The sequence below is a fragment of the Medicago sativa genome, chromosome 1, assembly GCF_051527215.1.
Source record: "Medicago sativa cultivar Bolivia chromosome 1, Bolivia_mono, whole genome shotgun sequence".
NCBI lineage: Eukaryota > Viridiplantae > Streptophyta > Magnoliopsida > Fabales > Fabaceae > Medicago > Medicago sativa.
The window spans coordinates 62,819,355-62,827,658 of record NC_140749.1 but is presented as its reverse complement, the minus strand read 5'-3'; the positions used below and the strand labels follow the sequence as shown (position 1 = coordinate 62,827,658).

Below are 8,304 nucleotides of genomic sequence, written 5' to 3'. Positions count from 1 at the left end.
GCCGACTTAGCTCAGTGGTAGAGCGCGTGGCTTTTAACCACGTGGTCGTGGGTTCAATCCCCACAGTCGGCGATAAGATAATGTACAGTCGGCGATAAGATAATGTAAGTAAATTTTTGTATTTTGTATTTGACTCTACAAGTATTTGACTCGACTTGTATTTGACTCTACAAGTATTTGACTCGACTCTACAAGTATTTGACTCTACTTACTCTACTTAGTGGGATATAACTTGGTTCTATTTGTATGAAAATCCAATTATTTTTGGAGGTTAACAACATTTTTTACTTTCAAAATTATTAGCAAATTAATAGTTGTAAATATATTGTTTCTTCAATTTAGACTCACGTGAATGCATTTTGCTCAAACTATTATGAAATCTAACCATACTGAGACCCGTGTGGATGCACGAGTTTGTAACTAGTTGTTATAAACATCGATGCATCATGTGTGCAAATACTAAATTTACACTTAAGGACCTTAGTTTGATCTTATCGTAAATAATGTAAGTAAATTTTTGTATTTTGTATTTGACTCTACAAGTATTTGACTCTACTTACTCTACTTAGTGGGATATAACTTGGTTCTATTTGTATGAAAATCCAATTATTTTTGGAGGTTAACAACATTTTTACTTTCAAAATTATTAACAAATTAATAGTTGTAAATATATTGTTTCTTCAATTTAGACTCACGTGAATGCATTTTGCTCAAACTATTATGAAATCTAACCATACTGAGACCCGTGTGGATGCACGAGTTTGTAACTAGTTGTTATAAACATCGATGCATCATGTGTGCAAATACTAAATTTACACTTAAGGACCTTAGTTTGATCTTACTAAAGACAACAATTAGACCATTTGGAAATAAACATAGTTTAGAAAACACATTGCATGAAATTTTCATGTTAGTCGTCTATATCTATATGTAATGAAGTTTATTGATGTGGTGGTCGTCGGGTTTAGCGATGACAACCTTGATTGTTCCATTGTTAATGTATGATGTGGAGTGTGGACCAATTGTAAAGAGAAGTCTAAAAATAAATAACCTTAGAAGTGCACTTAAATAAATCTCTTCTTAAAATATTTTATCCTAAAATTGAAGTATAATAGATATGAAAGTGAAAGTCATAGTTTCTTTTTTTCATCTGGTAAATCAAATGTATCATTTGTGCACAAGTACATAGACTAATCCTCTAAGATAACTCTTAAAATATTTTATCCTAAAATTGAAGTATAATAGATATGAAAGTGAAAGTCATAGTTTTTTTTTCCCTAGTAAATCAAACGTATCATCCACGCACAAGTACATAGACTAATCCTTTAAGATAATCGAGATCTATTTAAGAGGTTGATATCTTTCAACAAATATTTTACTATATGTATCGAGCAAGAGTGAAAGTCGTAGTTTTAATTGAGGGACAGAGTTTTAACTAAAGATAGTGAGTAATACTAGTACCCACTAACAATCAACTAAACTGGTCTCGCTCATATATTGCTCTTCTTGGAGAGGACAAATCCCAAAATGACTTGGAAGTAATGCAAGGAGACGTCGGAAATCAAGTAATATAGATTGCAACAGAGTTAATGTTCCGTCTAAATATTATTAGTGAGGCTTAATTATTTACCTGAAATTGGTTAAAAGAATAAAATCTGGCATTTCTTCATGTGTGGAGCAGCAAATTAAATTAAGAATGACTCTTATACCAAACATTCATCTTGTGGCTAAGAGTTTTTCTCTAAAGTTATTCTATTAAAAAAACGTGACGTCGGTATTGAGTATTAGACATAGAAACTCTAATTGGGTTGAGTCGTATACATGTCGCTATAAATTAGAATAATTGAACTTATATGAAGATTTAAGTGCGGTTTACGTAGTTCACTTGGTTGCAAGTTTGTACTTCAACCTTTGTGTACTAGGTTCAATGGTTGCACACCGAAAAAGTGTGGTTCAATACTATATGAAGGTTAAAGTACACTGTCTTTATATGAAAGTTAAGGTACAATTGGTTCAATGGCTCCCTATTTTATACAAAACAAAATTTGGTTCAAACTTAAAAAAGACAAAATTAAATTTAAATTGATTATATATGTATATTTGACAAGTTGATTATATATATATATATATATATATAGATAGAGAGAGAGAGAGAGAGATCAGTTTGATTTAATTTTTTAAACTTAAATTTCAAGCCAATCTAAAACAAATCAATCCAATTAAAATTAATTTAATTTGGTTATCGAGTCAAAATAATATTGAAAACTTACCAACACGGTGTTGAGAGAGTTGACAACACGACTATTTCCTAAGAAAAGAATTTATATTTGATTATTAAAGTCGTCCATTTGAGAGATAGTCAAACTTTGGTAAAAAAAAAAAAACTAGATGTATCGTTGTCGACTTGAAGATTAATCTCATAACAGACCCAAAGGATAAAATAGACCCCTCATGTTTGATTCAAACATGAGAGGACCCTGATCCAATTTTATATATTTGCTTCAAATTTTAATGATGTATTATTACCTTTTCAACTTTTCTCATGTAGTATTTTCGGTGCATGTTTGAATAAGGGAAGAGATTGACAAAATGAGGACTAGCAACCGTGACTTTGATAAAAGCCACACGTTGTAACTCGTAATTTTTCAATCTTAATGTTCATCAAAAAGTAAATAATTTTTTTTATACGTCAACCTTATTTACAAATAATTCAATCGAAAGACACATTTAACCCTTAATAAAATTACTACTCGTGTTACAATTGAAAGCGACTTTAAGGTTCTTAATAGTAGTATATGGTAATTGGGATATGTAGGAATAACAAAATCATCCCTATCTTAGTTCGCATATCGTGATCTCTCTAACTTCCAATGACATGATTTTCAAGGACACCCTTGACATGATGGAAATAAACGTGCAATAGTGGTTAGTTAACTTTGGTCTTATTCAAAGCTCGTAAGATGTAGTAAGAATTATGGAGATCTTATCTTTGATGATATATATGAGATTTACATTAATAAAAGTGTTAGTGTAGTTTTCTTTTCTGGGCTTTGTCATCTTTAGGAAACAACAAAATCTTATCTTTGATGATATCATGAGATTTACTGTACATGTTTAAAAGTGTTAGTATAGTTTTCTTTTCTTTTCTCGTGCTTTGTCATCTTATTAAAAAAGAGTTAATTGTTGAAATTGATCCTATAATATACACGAAATTTAGAAAATGACCTTGTAAAATAAAAAACAAATATTCTAGCTTTGTAATTTGAGATTTTTCTCATTTTTGACCATATAATATACGCGAAGTCCAAAAGAGCGATCTAGAGGTTGAATTCTTTTAAAAAAAATTCCATACATGTTTAGGACATTAAAATATGGTTTCACACAAAAATTAGATTTGTTCGAATAGAGTCAAATTAATTATGAATTTTTAAAACGCCAAAAACCTAAAAAACAAAACAACGGAAATCTTGACCTAAAAATAAAATTTTGAGTTGATTGTTTGGTGAGACATCTATTAAAACACCTAAAAAGGATATGAAAAATTTCATAGTATTTCTAAGACATTTCTATTTATTTTTACTTTTCAACCAAAACATGTAAATTACGATTTAGTTCCGAGTAAGAGTGTACTCAAGGATCAAATTTTGTTACCTAATTTTGTAGACATAGTTAGAACATCATAAGAATCTTCATCATGAATTTTTTTTAATTTTTAAACGAGAAACAAATTAATTATCAATTGTTTAAGAAATTTATAATTATGTGGAATAAAAAATTATAATTAATCCGTCCCCAGCAAAAAAAAATTAATTTTTTTTTGTAAAGCCATATTTTAATGTCCTAAAGATGCATGGAAAAAATCATGAAAAATTTCAACGGTCAAGTTACTTTTTTGGACTACGCGTATATTATAGGGTAAAAAACGAAAAGAATCTTAAATTATAAGGTTAAAATATGTGTTTTTTTATTTTTACAATGTCATTTTTTAGACATCACATTTATAACATGGTCAATTTAAACAATTAACCCTTAAAAAAAGTTTATCCATGAAGCATTATATGTACCTATTCTTTTTTAAGATCTTAAAGAATTATTTATGTATCTATAAGAAAAAGAATTATTTATGCATATTAATTAAAATTATTTAATTAAAAAAATTACATCTAAATTTACTCTTTTCGGTGTCTATAGGCCGGGGTTAAATCGCCCTCCTAGAGACTATTTTTGTTTTTCTTATATAAGGACTAACTTAGTCCAAATATGTTTTGTGGAAAACCAATTTATGAAGACAGTCTTGTATAGACATAGATACAAATAAAATTATTTGAACACACACAACAACAATGAAGAAATTCAAATAATAATTAAATTAAGAGGAATGCTAGCAACACTCTATTTTGAACACTCTCTCTAGCACTCATTCTTTTATTGGATGAGATTCATGCATGTCCCACCACTTTGTGTGGGTTCTATTTCCAAAGTGTACACTCACAATGATTTAAACCAATAAGAGAGTGAGTATTTGAGAGAGTATTCAAAAGAGAGTGTTGCTAGCATTACTCTTAAATTAATCACATCATTCAATATTATTAAACCATTTTATCTTTAAAAAATATTATGTGAGTGTGCTTAGATCTTTTAGATTTGAGTTTGTCCCCAAACAAGTATTTCTTCCGATTTATGCATTTACTTAAAAAAAAAAAAATAGTACGAGTTGTAAATTCCGCGCAGTAAACCAGTCCAAAGTAAAGTCGACTATCACTTTGATTGATAGTACAACTAATCCATTTGAGGAAAAAACGAACCATCTCGGTTGGGATTGTATCAATTGTTTAGAGGTGGTTTGTCTTTACTTTTTTTTCTCCAGTATCATTTGGTGGCCTTAGAGCATCCACAATGGTAGTTCCTTAACAAGGACTCCTTAAATGGACCCTACGTGACACATCACTTATTTATAATTTTTTAATAAAAGTATCTATTAAGGACTCAAGGACTCCAATGGCAATACACTAATAAGGACTCCAATGAAAAGTACTTAAATATGTCCCACTATCTTTACATATTAAACAAAAATAATTTATCTATTACTCATTTTTACAAGTGGGACCAAGTACTACACATTTTATTACTTCTTTATGCAAGTGGGACCAAATAGTACACATTTTATTACTTCTTTATGCAAGTGGGGCCAAATAGTACACATTTTATTACTTTTTTAAATGTGGGACCCGTTAGTTACCCAGGAGAGAGAGGGTCCTTATATAGTTGCCCGTTCCTTAACGGGGACTCAATTTTTCTTCCTCCAATGAGGGGTCCTTAACGGGGAGTGGTCCTTGTTAAGTAAGGACTCCCCATTGGAGATGCTCTTAGGGATAAGGAACCTAAATTGAGTTAAATTGAGTTGGTGTCTGTGTTGTTTAGGTGCTTAGTGGTGTGTCGGGTCCTATATTTGGAGTATTTAGCAGAGTGGGTGTTGTTGATTTTGGTTCATTGTAGTCTTTTATATCTGCTTTGTTGTGGCTTTGTTGGTATAAGTCTTTATCATTAGTTGAATTGTACTTTGTATTGTCTCATTCTTGCACTCTTTGTGCTTTGGGGTGTTACTTTAATGAATTTTTGCAAAGTTGGGGTCTTGGATGGAGTTGAAAGTTGCTTGCCTGGTTGGTGCTTTTTGTGGTGTCTGTGTACCCTAAAAACTCATCTTGGGGAGGTCTTTGTAGTTTGTAGGGTTACCACTTATCATACCTTTTATCTTTCGGGTATTATTTTTAGACTTAATTGCATATTGATTCCTTGTGTTTATTTTCGGATTTAAGTTTATCTCTTATGTTTTAAAAATTTTAAGTTGACTTAAAATGTTACTCATTTGAAATAAGTTAGTCTCGTTTTTTAATTTGACTGCTTGGAGACCTGAGTTGAGAATATGAGGTAGAAATTTAACTTATCTACAAAATCAATTTTAAAACATTTTTTTTTTGTTTTATTAAACTCAATATTACGTGAGTAACACCAAACTATTTATGTTTAGAACTCATTCTATATACATAACAAACAACATTTTTTTTATGAAAGAAAAATGTAGTTTATGAGAGTTCTACCGTGGTTCAAGGTCAAGGAGGTCCTAAACTCGGTCTTTGATCGACTACAATTTACTAACAAAATTTTAAAATATTTGTTCATAATGTTTTATTAAAACTTCTTTTTTATGATATATGAAGAAGATATATATTTTAAGTATAATCTATACTATATAAGGAAAACTACTTCTTTCAGCACTTTTGAGTTGAACTTTTCTTTTCAAAAATACCTTTAATTTTAAATTTTAAATACAAATAATACATGTAACAAATAAATACAAATAAATTTAATTTAAGGATAAAACTTACGCACAGTTCCTTATGAACTCTTCCTACTGTTAACCAATTATAAAATAACACGTGGATTACTAATCCATGTCACTAATTGTCATCGTTAATCCTCTTTTACCGCTGTTAACCACATATCAAACTCACAAATTAAAAACTAGCACCAAACAAAAACTCACGTTACTTTTTTTATCAATCGCTTTTATCTTGAACATCTATGTTGTTCCCCTCAACACAACCGACAAAGATTGCCAAGTATTTTCATATCCCTTCCAAAAAAAACAGTATTTCCATATTATTTTATTAATATAAGTTACTCTTCCTTAGCCTTTCATCAACTGTAACGAACGTGAGCAAAAAATAATGGTAAAGATAAGACTTTAAATCCTCTAAAAAAAGGATTAGTAACAAACGTGAGCAAAAAATAATGTTAAAGATTGAACTTTAAATCCTCTATAAAAATATTAGTAACAAACGTGAGCAAAAAATATTGTTAAAGATTGGACTTTAAATCCTCTAAAAAAAATGATTAGTAACAAACGTGAGAAAAAAATAATGTTAAATATTGGACTTTAAATCCTCTAAAAAAATATTAGTAACAAATGTTAGCAAAAAATAATGTTAAAGATTGGATTTTAAATCCTCTGAAAAAAATATTAGTAACAAACGTGAACAAAATATAATGTTAAAGATTGTACTCTAGATACTCTAAAAAAAAATATTAGTAACAAACGTGAGCAATCAAGAAATAATGTTAAAGATTGGACTTTAAATCCTCTAAAAAAAATATTAGTAACAAACGTCAGCAAAAAATAATGTTAAAGATTGGATTTTAAATCCTCTGAAAAAAATATTAGTAACAAACGTGAACAAAATATAATGTTAAAGATTGTACTTTAAATACTCTAAAAAAAATATTAGTAACAAACGTGAGCAATCAAAAAATAATGTTAAAGATTAGACTTTAAATCCTCTGGAAAAAAAAAAAAATTAGTAACAAACGTGAGCAAAAGATAATGTTAAAGATTAGACTTTAAATCCTCTAAAACAAATATCAGTAACAAACGTGAGCCAAAAATTATGTTAAAGATTGGAATTTAAATCCTCTAAAAAAAAGATCAGGACTCAAAATATTTTAGAAAAAGATTTGTTAGCACTATATTAAATATTACTAAGTAGGGTTCTCACAGTTCATAGTTCGTTCCCGCATTGTTTAGTTTTTCTCAACCTCTCTCAGCCCTCTGCATCAGAATTCAGAATTAACCTGTAAGTTTTTTTCTTTTTCTTTCATGTTACAACTAATCAAAGTTGATTAATTTTATGGATTATTTGACTTTGCTGGTTTATAAGTGATTAAGATTCAAATTGTTTACGATTAATTTGAAGGATTATCTGACTTTGTTGGTTTATAATTGCTTGTACAAACTATGATAGCGTGACTTTTTTTTATAAAAAAAGAACCGTGTTTTTTTTAATTATTAAATAAATCATTATTTTGTTTAATAAAGACAATATAGCTTCAGCAACATATATAACATCGGTGCCAATGATGATAGTGAAAACTCTATCACTTAACTCCTTTATGCTTTCTATGTGATCTTTGTTTCCCCACTCAAGTTTTTTTTGTAGTTAGTTTAGTCGGCAATGGTTGTCCTCTTCACATGCAAGTTGTGACGCCCCCACCATTGATAAGGACCTCCAATATTTTCAAATGACATTCCCTCACGTGCCCGTCTTTCTGCTCTTTCTATTGCGCTAACATTTAAAAATTATGAACGGTGTTATTTGATAAAGTTTTAATTTTAATCAAAATTATACAAAGAAAACATAATAAAATAATCACATGCATTAGCGCAGTAGAAAAAGCGGACAGACGGTTTCCGCTAGTTTGTTATAATATAAAAGTGCAGTAGCCTCACTCGAGGCTCTTCACTTTGCT

General features: G+C 29.4%; 1 non-coding gene across 1 annotated transcript; it reads left to right on the top strand.

The window, feature by feature from the left end:
- Positions 1 to 72, top strand: TRNAK-UUU (transfer RNA lysine (anticodon UUU)). Its single transcript has one exon. It is a non-coding gene; the product is annotated as a tRNA-Lys (tRNA).
- Positions 73 to 8,304: the final 8,232 nt, after the last annotated feature.